This window comes from Bos mutus, chromosome 29, assembly GCF_027580195.1.
Source record: "Bos mutus isolate GX-2022 chromosome 29, NWIPB_WYAK_1.1, whole genome shotgun sequence".
NCBI classification, from domain to species: domain Eukaryota; kingdom Metazoa; phylum Chordata; class Mammalia; order Artiodactyla; family Bovidae; genus Bos; species Bos mutus.
Window position 1 is genome coordinate 7,642,342 of NC_091645.1, and position 16,407 is coordinate 7,658,748.

The 16,407-nt window shown below is 37.4% G+C and overlaps 1 protein-coding gene across 2 annotated transcripts in view; it reads right to left on the bottom strand.

Moving 5' to 3' along the window:
* The window catches only part of TMEM135 (transmembrane protein 135), a 289,014-nt gene that overhangs the window by 201,860 nt on the left and 70,747 nt on the right, over positions 1-16,407 (bottom strand). The window lies entirely within an intron of this gene.

A 16,407-nucleotide genomic window follows, 5' to 3' on the forward strand; every position in this document is an offset into this window, starting at 1 on the left:
AATTATATGCCAATAAAATGGACAACGTGGAAGAAATGGACAAATTCTTAGAAAAGTACAACTTTCCAAAATTGGACCAGGAAGAAATAGAAAATCTTAAAAGACCCATCACAAGCACGGACATTGAAACTGTAATCAAAAATCTTCCAGCAAACAAAAGCCCAGGACCAGACGGCTTCACAGCTGAATTCTACCAAAAATTTAGAGAAGAGCTAACACCTATCCTACTTAAACTCTTCCAGAAAATTGCAGAGGAAGGTAAACTTCCAAACTCATTCTATGAGGCCACCATCACCCTAATACCAAAACCTGACAAAGATGCCACAAAAAAAGAAAACTACAGGCCAATATCACTGATGAACATAGATGCAAAAATCCTTAACAAACTTCTAGCAATCAGAATCCAACAAACACATTAAAAAGATCATACACCATGACCAAGTGGGCTTTATCCCAGGGATGCAAGGATTCTTCAATATCCACAAATCAAACAATGTAATACACCACATTAAAAAATTGAAAAATAAAAACCATATGATTATCTCAATAGATGCAGAGAAAGCCTTTGACAAAATTCAACATCCATTTATGATGAAAACTCTCCAGAAAGCAGGAATAGAAGGAACATACCTCAACATAATAAAAGCTATATATGACAAACCCATAGCAAACATTATCCTCAATGGTGAAAAATTGAAAGCATTTCCTCTTAAGTCAGCAATAAGACAAGGGTGCCCACTTTCACCACTACTATTCAACATAGTTTTGGAAGTTTTGGCCACAGCAATCAGAGCAGAAAAAGAAATAAAAGGAATCCAAATTGGAAAAGAAGAAGTAAAACTCTCACTATTTGCAGATGACATGATCCTCTACATAGAAAACCCTAAAGACTCCACCAGAAAATTACTAGAACTAATCAATGACTATAATAAAGTTGCAGGATATAAAATCAACACACAGAAATCCCTTGCATTCCTATACACTAATAATGAGAAAACAGAAAGAGAAATTAAGGAAACAATTCCATTCACCATTGCAACAAAAAGAATAAAATACTTAGGAATATATCTACCTAAAGAAACTAAAGACCTATATATAGAAAACTATAAAACACTGGTGAAAGAAATCAAAGAGGACCCTAATAGATGGAGAAATATACCATGTTCATGGATTGGAAGAATCAATATAGTGAAAATGAGTATACTACCCAAAGCAATTTATAGATTCAGTGCAATCCCTATCAAGCTACCAACGGTATTCTTCACAGAGCTAGAACAAATAATTTCACAATTTGTATGGAAATATAAAAAAACCTCGAATAGCCAAAGCTATCTTGAGAAAGAAGAATGGAACTGGAGGAATCAACCTGCCTGACTTCAGGCTCTACTACAAAGCCACAGTCATCAAGACAGTATGGTACTGGCACAAAGACAGAAATATAGATCAATGGAACAAAATAGAAAGCCCAGAGATAAATCCACGCACATATGGACACCTTATCTTTGGCAAAGGAGGCAAGAATATACAATGGATTAAAGACAATCTCTTTAACAAGTGGTGCTGGGAAAACTGGTCAACCACTTGTAAAAGAATGAAACTAGAACACTTTCTAACACCATACACAAAAATAAACTCAAAATGGATAAAAGATCTAAATGGAAGACCAGAAACTATAAAACTCTTAGAGGAGAACATAGGCAAAACACTCAGACACACATCACAGCAGGATCCTCTATGACCCACCTCCCAGAATATTGGAAATAAAAGCAAAAATAAACAAATGGGACCTAATTAAAATTAAAAGCTTCTGCACAACAAAGGAAACTATCAGCAAGGTGAAAAGACAGCCTTCAGAATGGGAGAAAATTATAGCAAATGAAGCAACTGACAAACAACTAATCTCAAAAATATACAAGCAACTCCTACAGCTCAATTCCAGAAAAATAAACGACCCAATCAAAAAATGGGCCAAAGAACTAAATACACATTTCTCCAAAGAAGACATACAGATGGCTAACAAACACAGGAAAAGATGCTCAACATCACTAATTATCAGAGAAATGCAAATCAAAACCACTATGAGGTACCATTTCACGCCAGTCAGAATGGCTGTGATCCAAAAGTCTACAAGTAATAAATGCTGGAGAGGATGTGGAGAAAAGGGAATCCTCTTACACTGTTGGTGGGAATGCAAACTAGTACAGCCACTATGGAGACCAGTGTGGAGATTCCTTAAAAAACTGGAAATAGAACTGCCTTATGACCCAGCAATCCCACTGCTGGGCATAAACACTGAGGAAACCAGAATTGAAAGAGACACGTGTACCCCAATGTTCATCGCAGCACTGTTTATAATAGCCAGGACATGGAAGCAACCTAGATGTCCATCAGCAGATGAATGGATAAGAAAGCTGAGGTACATATACACAATGGAGTATTACTCAGCCATTAAAAAGAATACATTTGAATCCGTTCTAATGAGGTGGATGAAACTGGAGCCTATTATACAGAGTGAAGTAAGCCAGAAAGAAAAACACCAATACAGTATACTAATGCATATATATGGAATTTAGAAAGATGGTAACAATAACCCTGTATACGAGACAGCAAAAGAGACACTGATGTATAGAACAGTCTTTTGGACTCTGTGGGAGAGGGAGAGGGTGAGATGATTTGGGAGAATGGCATTGAAATACGTATAATATCATATATGAAACGAGTCGCCAGTCCAGGTTCGATGCACGATACTGGATGCTTGGGGCTGGTGCACTAGGACAACCCAGAGAGATGGTATGGGGAGGGAGGAGGGAGGAGGGTTCAGGATGGGGAACACATGTATGCCTGTGGCAGATTCATTTCGATATATGGCAGAACCAATACAATATTGTAAAGTCTAAAAATAAAATAAAATTTAAAAAATAAATAAATAAATATTTATTGAAACTCACCAGGGAAGTTACCCAGGCATGGAATTTTCTTTGGGAAAAGGTTTTAAATTACAAATCCAATTTCTTCAATAAATAAAGGGCTGATCAGTTTATATCTTTTTTTTTTAATATAAATTTATTTAACTGGAGGCTAATTACTTTACAATATTGTATTGGTTTTGCCATACATCAACATGAATCTGCCACGGGTGTATACATGTTCCCCATCCTGATCCCCGCTCCCACCTCCCTCCCCATACCATCCCTCTGGGTCGTCCCAGTGCACCAGTCCCGAGCATCCTGTATCCTGCATAGAACCTGTTCTTTTTGAGTGAGTTTTGGTGGTTTATATCTTTTGAGATACAAAGGAGAAAGAGGCAGCAGAGAATGAGATAGTCGGATAGCATCACTGATTCACTGGACATGAATCTGAGCAAACTCCAGGAGAGAGTGAAGGACAGAGGAGCCTGTCATGCTAGAGTCCACAGGATCCCAAAGAGCTGGACACAATTTAACAACTGGACAACAGCAACAATCCTTAAAGAAATATAACCTTTTCACCTAAGTTAACAAATATATGGACATAAACGTATTCAATTACCAAGTTACTATACTTTAATTGCTTGGCTCAAAAGTTCGTTTGGCTTTTTCCATAAGATTCTATGGAAAAACCCAAACAAACGTTTCAGCCAACTCAGTAACAGCTATATAATCTATAACAGAATAACCTCTCTCATTCCTGATGCTGGTAATTTGTATCTTTTCTCTTTTTTTCCTCATCAATCTGGCTTAAAGGTTTGTTAATTTTATTCATTTTCTCACAGAACTAGCTAGAGTTGTGTTGACTGCTTGGTTTTGATTTTTTTTTTCACTTATTTCCACTCCAATATTTACTATTTCTTTACTTATGCTTACTTTGGGTTTAACTGCTCTTCTTTTCCTAGCTTCCTAAGGTTGAAACTGAAATCACTGACTTAAGACCTTTTTTTTTTTTTCCTAAACAGGCATTTCGTGTTACAAATGTCCCTCTAAGTAGGCAGTCAATATCTTACCAATTTTGATATGTTTGTTTTTTTTTCATTTAATTCAAAACACTTTCTACTTTACTTTTGCTATCTTGTGATATATTCAAATATTGGGGGATTTTCTAGATATCTTTTGGTTACTGGTTCTAATTTAATTTCATTGACATCAAACAATAAATTGTATGACTTGAATCATTTGAGATTCGTTTTGTAGCACAGAATACGGTAAATTTTGATGATACTTGAAAATAATTTTCACTCCATAGTGCTGTATAGAATGATCTATAAACATCGACAATGTCAGGTTAGTTAATAGGGTTACTCAAGGCTTCTGTATCCTTCATGATTTTCATTTTGCATTCTATATCAAGGATGTTATTTATTTCTCATTGCGGTTCTGTCAGTTTTTGCTTTATTTATTTTGAAGCTCTCTTATTAAATGCATAAACATTTAGGAATATTACGTCCTCTTAATTCTTTATCCTTTTACTGTTATGAAATTACTCTCTTTCTCTCTACTAATATGCTCTGCTTTGAAATCTACCATGCACGAGCACGTGCTAAGTCCCTTCAGTGTCCAATTCTTTGCAAGCCCATGGACTGCAGCCCTCCAGGTTCCTCTGTCCATGGGATTCTCCATGCGTGAATACTGGAGTGGGTTGCCATGCCCTTCTCCAGAGGATCCTCCTGACCCAGGGATCAAACTCGAGTCTCTTTCGTCTCCTGCACTGGCAAGCAGGTTCTTTACCACTAGCACCATTGTTATTACAGCCACTCTAGCTTACTTCTAATTAGAGTGAGCATAATATATCTCTTATCAAAACTTTTACTTTTAACCCATTTTAAATGTATTTTTCCCTTTACTTTTAAAGTGACTTCTTGTAGGTTACATATAGTTGAGTTGATCTGAGGTTTATAATATACATACCTTCAAGTGATTTATACAATGTCCCATATGGTATAAAAATCTGTTATTACATTTCTATTTCTTCCCTCCTGAACTCTGTATCAATGTTGTTAAACATTACTTCTATGTATAACCCTCACAAACTACACTGCTATTATTTTTGCAATCAATTACACTTTTAAAGGGGGATATATAAGAAAAGTATCTTTTATATCTACCAAGGTGTTGACAGTTACCATTTTCAGTGCTCTTCATTTCTCTGTGTAGATCTATATTTCCAACTAGTATTATTTTCCTGAAAACTTCCTGACAAACTTTAACATTTCCTCTAGTACAGGTCTGCTGGTGGTGAATTATTCCCGCTTTTCTATGTCTGAAAAAGTCTTTACTTTGTACGTCCCACCTTCAAGGAAAACTGAAGCACATTACCTTCACAAGGCAAACAGTGTATATAAATAGGTGTATAAAGACTAATTATGATGAAATCTCACTCCTAAAGAAAAATGGCACCCTTTTTTCCTTTGGCCTAATTGATCCTATAGTAGTTCTTCAGGACACTTGGAGCAGAATACCTACTAGATTCAATGTCAACCTCCAACCCCAAAATCTCTATGATGAATTATCAAATTATTCAAATAGAAACACAGAACGAAGAAACACAAAACAAAATTATCTCCTAAAGAACCAATAAATCTATGTTCAAATGAACTACTAGAATAATGATACTTTTTCACATTTCAAGCTACTCTGTCATTTTACCAGAAAGTACTGAATCTAAAAATACACCTTCTTAGCTTTTATCCTGGAGAAGGCAATGGCAACCCACTCCAGTACTCCTGCCTGGAAAATCCCATGGGTGGAGTAGCCTGGTGGGCTGCAGTCCATGGGATCGCTAAGAGTCAGACACGACTGAGCGACTTCACTTTGACTTTTCACTTTCTTGCATTGGAGAAGGAAATGGCAACCCACTCCAGTGTTCTTGCCTGGAGAATCCCAAGGACGGGGGAGCCTGGTGGGCTGCCATCTATGGGGTCGCACAGAGTCGGACACGACTGAAGTGACTTAGCAGCAGCAGCAGCAGCAGCTTTTATCCATGCACATCCAGAGAAATTCACAAAACAGTCATGTACAAAGATGATTATCACCACATTGATCATGACACTGAGGAGTTGGAAGTAATTTGGATGTCCATCACTAGAATGAACAAGTAAAATGCACTAGATGAACCAGATGGTGTTAATGGTGCACAATCCTGTGAATGTACTAAAAATCACTCCAAAGGGATAACTTTTATGGTATATGATTTATATCTCAATAAAGCCATTATAAGGCACATACAGGGGATCAAGGGATGAACATTCTGGCACACTAGGTGGCAGTCAGAGCAATACATGGGAAGGACATAAAGGAACACACATAGGTCTCAAAAACACGGTGTCAATAGATCTTCAAATGCAGGAATGCTATGTCACTTCAGTCGTGTCTGACTCTGCAACCCTATGGACCAGAGTCCACCAGGCTCCTCTGTCCATGGGGTTCTCCAGGAAAGAATACTGCAGTGGGTTACCATGCCCTCCTCTAAAGCATCTAAAACAGCATTAAATTGCTCAATAAAAGAAAATAAGAGGGAGTCTCTAATAATTCCCCTTTTCATGCTCACAAGTCCTCCTCTGTCTGCCTTTGCGATGCCTTAAGTGGCCCATGACAATTTTTAAGAATCTATTCACCTTCGATAGCAAAGTATTTCATCTTCTACCAAATGAAGATAAGAGCACAGTTCAGTTCAGTTCAGTTCAGTTGCTCAGTCGTGTCCAACTCTTTGCGACCCCATAAATCGCAGCACGCCAGGCCTCCCTGTCCATCACCAACTCCCGGAGTTCACTCAGACTCACATCCATCAAGTCAGTGATGCCATCCAGCCATCTCATCCTCTGTCGTCCCGTTCTCCTCCTGCCCCCAATCCCTCCCAGCATCAGAGTCTTTCCCAATGAGTCAACTCTTCGCATGAGGTGGCTAAAGTACTGGAGTTTCAGCATTAAGAGCACAAGATGGTCCAAATGTTATACTGGGCACCAAAAGCACATTCCTCAATGTGATTTAAAGAATCAGAGTAAGAATACAGAGAAAAATAGCATCCCTAATTCTGGTACTCATAAGAAACCATCCAACAAAGGAATCTACTAGCTCAGGAGATCAGTTGATAACAGATCTACTTACTCTTTTGTTTACCTTCCCTTGAGAAAACAAGCTCATTTGGTTGGCTTAAACAACTTGGGTCTCAAAGTTAATGGAAAGAAAGAAGAAGAATAGGTATTATTAATATGTTCACCAACTTAGAAGATAAGGGTCATTCTCTCTCATCTTTGCCATTTTCTAGAATATTTGCTCCCAATCTCCATCCATTCAGTAACTATTCATTAAGCACATATTATATTCTAAACACTGGATACTAGGGATGTCAGTGAACAAGCAATAATTCTTGCTGTTAAGCAGCTTATATACAGTGTGGGGAAAATGAAGCAAACAAATAAGAAAATTTCTAAATTTTAAAATTTAATTTACTTATAAGAGCCATGAAAAAGAAAAGAGTACAAGTTAGAGAGGTGAGGGGAAGCTGCTTTAACTATAACAGTAAAGACTCTCTTAGGATGTAACAAGGCTGCTGCTGCTGCTGCTAAGTTGCTTCAGTCGTGTCCAACTCTGTCCGACCCCATAGACGGCAGCCCACCAGGCTCCCCTGTCCCTGGGATTCTCCAGGCAAGAACACTGGAGTGGGTTGCCATTTCCTTCTCCAATGCATAAAAGTGAAAAGTGAAAGTGAAGTTGCTCAGTCGTGTCTGACTCCTAGCAAGCCCATGGACTGCCGCTTAACAGGCTCCTCCGTCCATGGGATTTTCCAGGCAAGAGTACTGGAGCAGGTTGCCATTGCCTTCTCCAAACAATAGGTTAAGAAGCATATAAGAAGAAGGTTGCTAGCCAAGAATATTTTAGGGAAATAGATTTCCAAGACTCCACCCCTGTCCCCCAAAAGTGCTACAGCTATAAAGGACTGCTGCTGCTAAGTCGATTCAGTCGTGTCCGACTCTGTGCGATCCCATAGATGGCAGCCCACCAGGCTCCCCCATCCCTGGGATTCTCCAGGCAAGAACACTGGAGCGGGTTGCCATTTCCTTCTCCAAGGCACGAAAGTGAAAAGTCAAAGTGAAGTCACTCAGTCGTGTCCAACTCTTCTCGACGCCATGGACAGCAGCCTACCAGGCTCCTCCGCCCATGGGATTTTCCAGGCAGGAGTACTGGAGTAGGGTGCCATTGCCTTCTCCAATAAAGGACTAACAAGGATCAAATACTCTATAGACAAAAGCAATCCAGTGTAAAGAATAAGAAGAGCAGATCAGGTCAGAGAGATACCAGCTTTGTGAGGTGTTTGTATTGTACACGGGTGCAGTGAGAAGTGAGAAGGGAAGGTTTTTCTGAATTTTAAGCAGATCAAGAAGCTCTAATTTGGACCAAGAGTATAAGATGAAGAAAAGAGTTAAAATGCCTGTTTCTGGCCTGAGCAACTAGATGGATGGTTGATGTCTTTTGATGCAAAAGGAAGGCTTAGGGGAGCAATTTGAAAGAGTATTTATAATTGCTTTTTGAATTTAATACTTTCAGTTTACTTTTTTTTCAAGTTCATCTATCAAATTTCTCCAACTAGTTTACAATCCACTTTGTATTTCTTTTGTATCCTCACGTGCCTAGCATAGCTGATACATAATAAATACCTGCTGAATCTAATTAAATTGAAGTAGCCTTACAAGAAAACATATGAGTCAACATTTTCAAACCGTATGTTTGAAAAATCAAATACAGATGTTTTAATCAAAGACACTGCATGTTTAAAATTAAAAAACAAGTGCTAGAGACAAGCCTGTAGATATATGTTTACCAGTTTAAAATGTATGCATTGTTGAATGCTTGATGGCATAAAGGAAATTGCAGAAAGAAGGTTTCAAAAGACTTACATAGAAAGATTGGTAAATGTCATAAATTATATTTAAACTAAACAGAAATGAACCACACTTGACATCACACCCTAAATAATTGTTAGCAGCAAATTATAAGTTTTGAAAAACTGGAATCCTCAGTCATCGTCACAACCAACTAAATAAAAGGAACTCATGTAAATGCTAACTTTTATGTGTTTTCTTTTAAATCAAACTGTGGCAAAGTTGAATCCTAGCAGCTGGTGTTCTTGTGGGTAATTGGTTCTGGCATATTACCTTCACAAAAACACTTCCATCATCTTATAGACATATCTTGGGCAAAAGCCAGAGAATATATTTAATTCTTTTTTGTGTATCTCCTCTACATTTTGCCCTTTAACAACTAATTCTCTATCAACTCTAAAAATCTGGGGGGAAAAACTATACAATTTTTAAAATTTTACATTTTCCTTTCCAAAATTTGCTAACATAGAACTCAAAGACTTTCACCTGGGCATTAATTAAACTGTATTAAACTGTAAGACTTCATAATTTTTAAAACTGCTAGTTAAAGTATAATTTATGACATTTATAGCTAAGGCTACAAATCACATAGGTTTAATAACTGAGAATTATCCAGGCTTACTTACGGATATTATGAATAATAAGAATAGCCCAAGAGAATGAATCAGTTCAGTTCAGTCGCTCAGTCGTGTCCAACTCTTTGCGACCCCATGAATCGCAGCACACCAGGCCTCCCTGTCCATCACCAACTCCCGGAGTTCACTCAGACTCACATCCATCAAGTCAGTGATGCCATCTAGCCATCTCATCCTCAGTCGTCCCCTTCTCCTCCTGCCCCCAATCCCTCCCAGCATCAGATTCTTTTCCAATGAGTCAACTCTTCGCATGAGGTGGCCAAGGTACTGGAGTTTCAGCTTTAGCATCATTCCTTCCAAAGAAATCCCAGGGCTGATCTCCTTCAGAATGGACTGGTTGGATCTCCTTGCAGTCCAAGGGACTCTCAAGAGTCTTCTCCAACACCACAGTTCAAAAACATCAATTCTTCGGCGCTCAGCCTTCTTCACAGTCCAACTCTCACATCCATACATGACCACTGGAAAAACCATAGCCTTGACTAGACGGACCTTTGTTGGCAAAGTAATGTCTCTGCTTTTGAATATGCTATCTAGGTTGGTCATAACTTTCCTTCCAAGGAGTAAGCGTCTTTTAATTTCATGGCTACAGTCACCATCTGTAGTGATCTTGGAGCCCAGAAAAATCAAGTCTGCCACTGTTTCCCCATCTATTTCCCATCAACTGATGGGACCAGATGCCATGATCTTCGTTTTCTGAATGCTGAGCTTTAAGCCAACTTTTTCACTCTCCACTTTCACTTTCATCAAGAGGCTTTTGAGTTCCTCTTCACTTTCTGCCATAAGGGTGGTGTCATCTGCATATCTGAGTGAATGAATATCTTCTCATAAAAGCAAAAGCATCAATAGAGATGTCCCTTATTTAGAATATATAGTTCTTCACCCACTCCCTACGACACCTAACATAACGCAGTTCACAAAAACAACTAGCAAGATTTATATTTACAACTACACAGTTTAAACACTGTACTGTTTTCTGCTTTGAGACAACTATCAATGTTGAAAAACAGAGATGAGGTTTTATATCTCTCTCTCCCCTAGTAAAGTATAAGGTCCTCAGAATCAGGAACTATACCTTGTTTATTTGGGTAACCCCAATTTTACCAATTATGTCTAACAGAGTAGAAACTCAACAAATGTTTCTTATTCTTTTTTTTTTCCCTAAATTTTGGCCTCAACTTAGCAATCCTTGGAAAGGCAAGAACTTTGTCTTATGATCACCAGAGACACGTCTCAAAGATAAAGCTACCTCCAATTTCTTGCCTTTCTTCGATATTCAGGTCCCATGCAATTCATAAAACCTTCTTGGGGACTTTCCTGGGGGTCCAGTGGCTAGGACTCCAGGCTCCCCATACAGGGTGCTCGGGTTCAATCCCTAGTTGGGGAACTAGATCTCACGTGCAGCAACAAAGACCTACTGCAGCCAAATAAATAACATGAAATGTCGCTGTTCAGTTGCTCAGTCACGTCCGACTCTTTACGACCCCATGGACTGCAGCATGCCAAGCCTCCCTGTCCTTCACCATCTCCTGGAGCTTGCTCAAATGCATGTCCATTGAGTCGGTGATGCCATCCAACCATCTTGTCCTCTGTCATTCCCTTCTCCTCCTGCTTTCAATCTTTCCAGTATGAGTGTCTTTTCTAATGAGTTGGCTCTTCACATCAGGTGGTCAAAGTATTGGAGCTTCAGTTTCAGCATCAGTCCTTCCAATGAATACTCAGGGTTGATTTCCTTTACAATTGACTGGTTGGATCTCCTTGCAGTCCAAGGGACTCTCAAGAGTCTTCTCCAACACCACAGTTCAAAAGCATCAATTCTTTGGCACTCAGCTTTCTATATGCTCCAACTCTCACATCCACACATGATACTGGAAAAATTATAGCTTTGACTAGATGGACCTTTGTAAGCAAAGTAATGTCTCTGCTTTTTAATATGCTGTCTAGGTTGGTCATAGCTTTTCTTCCAAGGAACAAATGTCTTTTAATTTTGTGGCTGCAGTCACCATCTGCAGTGATTTTGGAGCCCAAGAAAATAAAGTCTGTCACTGTTTCCATTGTTTCCCCATCTATTTGCCATGAAGTGATAGGACTGGATGTCATGATCTTAGTTTTTTTGAATGTTGAGTTTTAAGCCAGCTTTTTTCACTCTCTTCTTTCACCTTCAAGAGGTTAGTTATTATTCACTTTTTGCCATAAGGATGGTGTTGTCTGCATATTTGAGGTTATTGATATTTCTCTCAGCAATCTTGATTCCAGCTTGTGCTTCATCCTGCCTGGCATTTCACGTGGTATACTCTGCATATAAGTTAATTAAGCAGGGTGCAATATATAGCCTTGACATACTCCTTTCCCAATTTGGAACCAGTCTGTTGTTCCATGTCTGGCCCTAATTCCTTCTTGACCTGTTTACAGGTTTGTCAGAAGACAGGTAAGGTGGTCTGGTATTCCCATCTCCAAGAATTTTCCACAATATGTTGTGATCCACACAGTCAAAGGCTTTAGTATAGTCAATGAAGAAGAAGTAGATCTTTTTCTGGGATTCTCTTGCCTTTTCTATGATCCAACTGATATTGATAATTTGACCTCTGGCTCTTCTGCCTTTTCTAAATCCAGCTTGAATATCTGGGAGTTCTCAGTTCACATACTACTAAAGTCTAAGTTGGAGAATTTTGAGCATTACTTTGTTAGCATGTGAAATGAGTGCAATTGTGTGTTAGTCTGAATATTCTTTGGCATAGCCCTTCTTTGGGATTGGAATGAAAACTGACCTTTTCCAGTCCTGTAGCCACTGCTGAGTTTTCCAAATTTGCTAGCATATTGAGTACAGCATTTTCACAGCATCATCTTTTAGAGTTTGAAATAGCTCAGCTGGAATTCCATCACCTCCACTAGCTTTGTTCGTAGTGATGCTTCATAAGGCCCACTTGACTTCACACTCCAAGATGTCTGGCTCTAGGTGAGTTATCACATCATCATGGCTATCTGTGGTTACCAAGACCCAGGGAATGGAGCAGGGACCTCCACAAGAGATTCAGCCAGACCTGCCTTTGAATGTATGAGTGTCTCCTGCAGAGGACAGGTCAGCAGTGACCTGCTACAGAGACAGGAGCTCTGGCTGCCTCAGACGTGGGAGGCGAGGTGTGGCATACGTCCTCTTGGCGAAGGTCACTATTAGCTCCACTATAGAGCTGCCAGGCAGACTACCCACAGACTATAAATGTTAAAAAACAATAATAAAACTTTCTCATTTCCCCAGCACAAAGCTAACTCCCTTTCCTAAAGTTCTTAAAACTGTACTGTCTAACCACATATTTGACTATGAATAAACTATCATTTTAATTATTTTTTTACAGTAAATGTTTTATTTTGTATTGGGGTCTAGCAATTAACAAACAATGTTGTGATAGTTTCAGGTGAACAGGGAAGGGATTCAGCCACACATATACATGTATCCATTCTCCCCCAAACTCCTCTCCCATCCAGGCTGCCACATAGCATTGGGCAGAGTTCCATGTGTTATACAGCAGGCCCTTGTTGTTTATCCATTTTAAATAGAGCAATACATTAACATTTTAAATCCAGATCTAGATAAACCTTATTGCCTCAACTAAACTACTTTGAAGAACAGAATAATGACTTATGTATTTTTTGGTATTTGTTTAGTCACTATATCGTGTCTGCCTCTTTTGCAATCCCATGGACTATAGTCCTCCAGGCTCTTCTGTTCATGGAATGTCCTAGGCAAGAATACTGGAATGGGTTGCCATTTCCTTCTCCAAAGGATCTTCCTGACCCAGGGATCGAACCTGTATCTCCTGCATTGGCAGGCAGATTCTTTACCACTGAACTACCAGGGAAGACCATAATGACTTACACTTGTGTCCAAATACACAGGACAGTGCTTTGCCCAATAAATGTTCATTGATAAAAATAAAGACAAAGATGATAAAGATAATATGAAGCCAGTTTTCCATATTTTTCTCAGATATTCATTCAGAGGCAAGGCAATGCCTTTGAAATTTTCTGACCAAAATAATTAAGCAGTGGATAACTGTCGCAGCCAAAACTAACAATTATTACTAACCAAATTATAACTAACATTATTACTAACCAAATAGTAATTTACTGTCACCCAACATTTTAGTGGGTATATGTGTATATGTACAAAACCAACTGAATGTAATGAGAATATAACCAAAAATTAGGTGAAAAGGTATGATTACGCTCTCCAAAGAATGATTACTTAATACTATGAGCTACCAAAACTATATGCCATAGTAACAAAAGATGTCACAAAACAATATGCCCCCAATTTTTTATTGGGTATATAATGTATAATGTGAATATGCATCTATGTGTATTTATGTAGGGACATTGGAGGAAAGGGAAGGGGATAAAATAATAAACACTAAAATGTTAGCAATTACTACATGGTAAAACTACAGATAACTTTTACTTTCTTCTTCATGTTTTTCTCTACTTTCTAATTCAGAAACACATACCTAAATACAATAAATAACTTTCTTAAAAGCTCCCAACATTTAGAAATTTTGCCATTGGTGTTAAAATCAGCCAACAATCTCAACTCAGTCTAGTGAGCAATATAATAGAGTTCTAGAATTTAGTTATTTCTTAAGGATAAATTCAGGCTCTGAAAATATTTCTTACCTATTCCACACTAATCACCCTCTTACTTAAATAATAGTTACACAGCAATAGTATAAATAAAAGGCTCTATTTAGAGGAAGGGGCGATTAAAGAAGATGAAAATAACTAAGACTATCATTAGTATCCCAAATATTTCATGTACAAATTTCTTTGAACACAGTCAAAAATCCATGTGTGAGGCTTTGATCTCATTAAATGTTTAAATTACAGAACTTGGATGACAAAAGATAAAAGACGGATCTATATTCTGCATTTTTTGAAAAGCTTTTCTAATACTGAAATTCATTAATCTGGAAATAAAATGTACAAATCTATTTAACAGACAAATGTTACTCCCCACACACACAAAGTTTCACATTTAGAAAGAACTAGAGGTTCAAAGGTTTATTCTAGATTGCAAATGCTATCAAAACAACACAGTACAGCCACTCTGGAAAACAGTTTATCAGTTCCTTTAAAAACTAACCATTTAGGTACCATACAACCTGGCAACTGTATTCCAGGGCATTTATCCCAGAGAAATAAAAACTCCTGTTCACACAAAAAGTTGCATGTGAATATTTCTAGCATCTTTATTTGTAATAGCCAAAAACTGGAAGCAAGCCAGAAGTTCTTCAATAGGTGAACAGTTAAATAAACTAGTACATCCATACTATGGTATACTTACTCGGCAATAAAAAGGAACGAACTACTGATATGCCCAACAACTTGAATCAATCTCCAGAGAATTATGGAGTGAAAACAGCTAATGACAAAAAATATGTACTATATAATTCTATTTATAAAACATTCTTGAAATGACTATAGAAACTAAAGAATTATAGAGGTAAAGAATAAATTAGTGGTTGCCAGAAGTTGGGCAATAGGAGGGAAAGGTCAGAGGTAAGTACTGGGTTGACCAAAAAGTTTGTTCAGGTTTTTCTGTAACATTTTAGGAAAAACTCAAACTTTTTAGCCAACCCGATAAATGTAGCTACAAAACAGCAACATGAAGAAAATGTTCTCTATCTTGACTATAATAAATATCAATGTAAATATCTTACTTTTGATCTACTATAGTTTTGTAAGATACTACTATTAAGGGAAACTGTGTAGAGAGTACATGAGATCTATTATTTCTTACAACTGCGTAGGAATCGATGATTATTTCAAAATAAAAAGCAGACCAGAGTAGTTTTAGGGCATCTTCCAACATTGATTATATCAATCAAAATCAAATATCTTATCTCTAGTAATTTCTAGTTAAACCAGGCAATACATAAAGTTTGTGGAAATTTACTTAGAATTTAAGAAAAGTGTATAAATACATATAGTATTTGGGTATTAAAGTATGACCATGTGGTCATATAAAAAAGCTTGTGCACAACTAAAAGGAAAACAAATGCATTAAAACTCAAATCCATTCTGGGGATGCAGTTGTAATATTTTTAAGTTTTTTACAAAATAAGAAAGGAAAGCAGCACCTAGAATAGTTTAGTGCTACTATTATGGTTTCCATAGCACCCTATAATTCATTTTTCAATTCTTTTCAAACATTATTATTTCTACTGTGACTTTTCCACTAGAGAGCAAACTCCATAAATACAAGGACTGTCTTCATCTTGCCTTCTAGCACATAGCACAGTAACTTACACAGAGCAAAAATCAAATATTTTAAAACTGAAATAAGTTGCTAAATACAACCCTGAACTACAGTCTCCTCTGTTACAGAACTCAAAAATTTATCCTTAGGTAAACAAATAATTATTTATCTTTCCTTAGTTGAATTTTTCACTGTTGCCTATAATTTCTGTGAAACAAGTTTAAAAGCTTTTAACACACATATGTTTTTAAAATATGAGCTTGACAATGAAAATCATATACCCTGAGTATATATCTACAGCAAAGAGTATTAAGACAACATTAATTTCAATTCTGAAAACTTAAGAAATTTTTTAGAAGCCTAGACTATCACATTATTAAATATATTCAGTATATTCAAAAATAGAATCAATGCTATTTTGAAATCCAGGAAAACTATACATCATAAACACTTATCCTTAAATCATTTTTTCCATAAGAAGTTAGCAATAGAAGCAGAATATGAAATGAAATTAAAGATACATAGAGAGAGGATACAGATATAGATATGCACACTACCAAAGATGAAGACCTAAGTGTAAAAGAAAAAAGAATCATGAAGAACACAGGGCAGTGAATCTATTTCCTCCTGAAATAAGTACAATTCAGTCATATAATGTAACAGGAATAAACCAG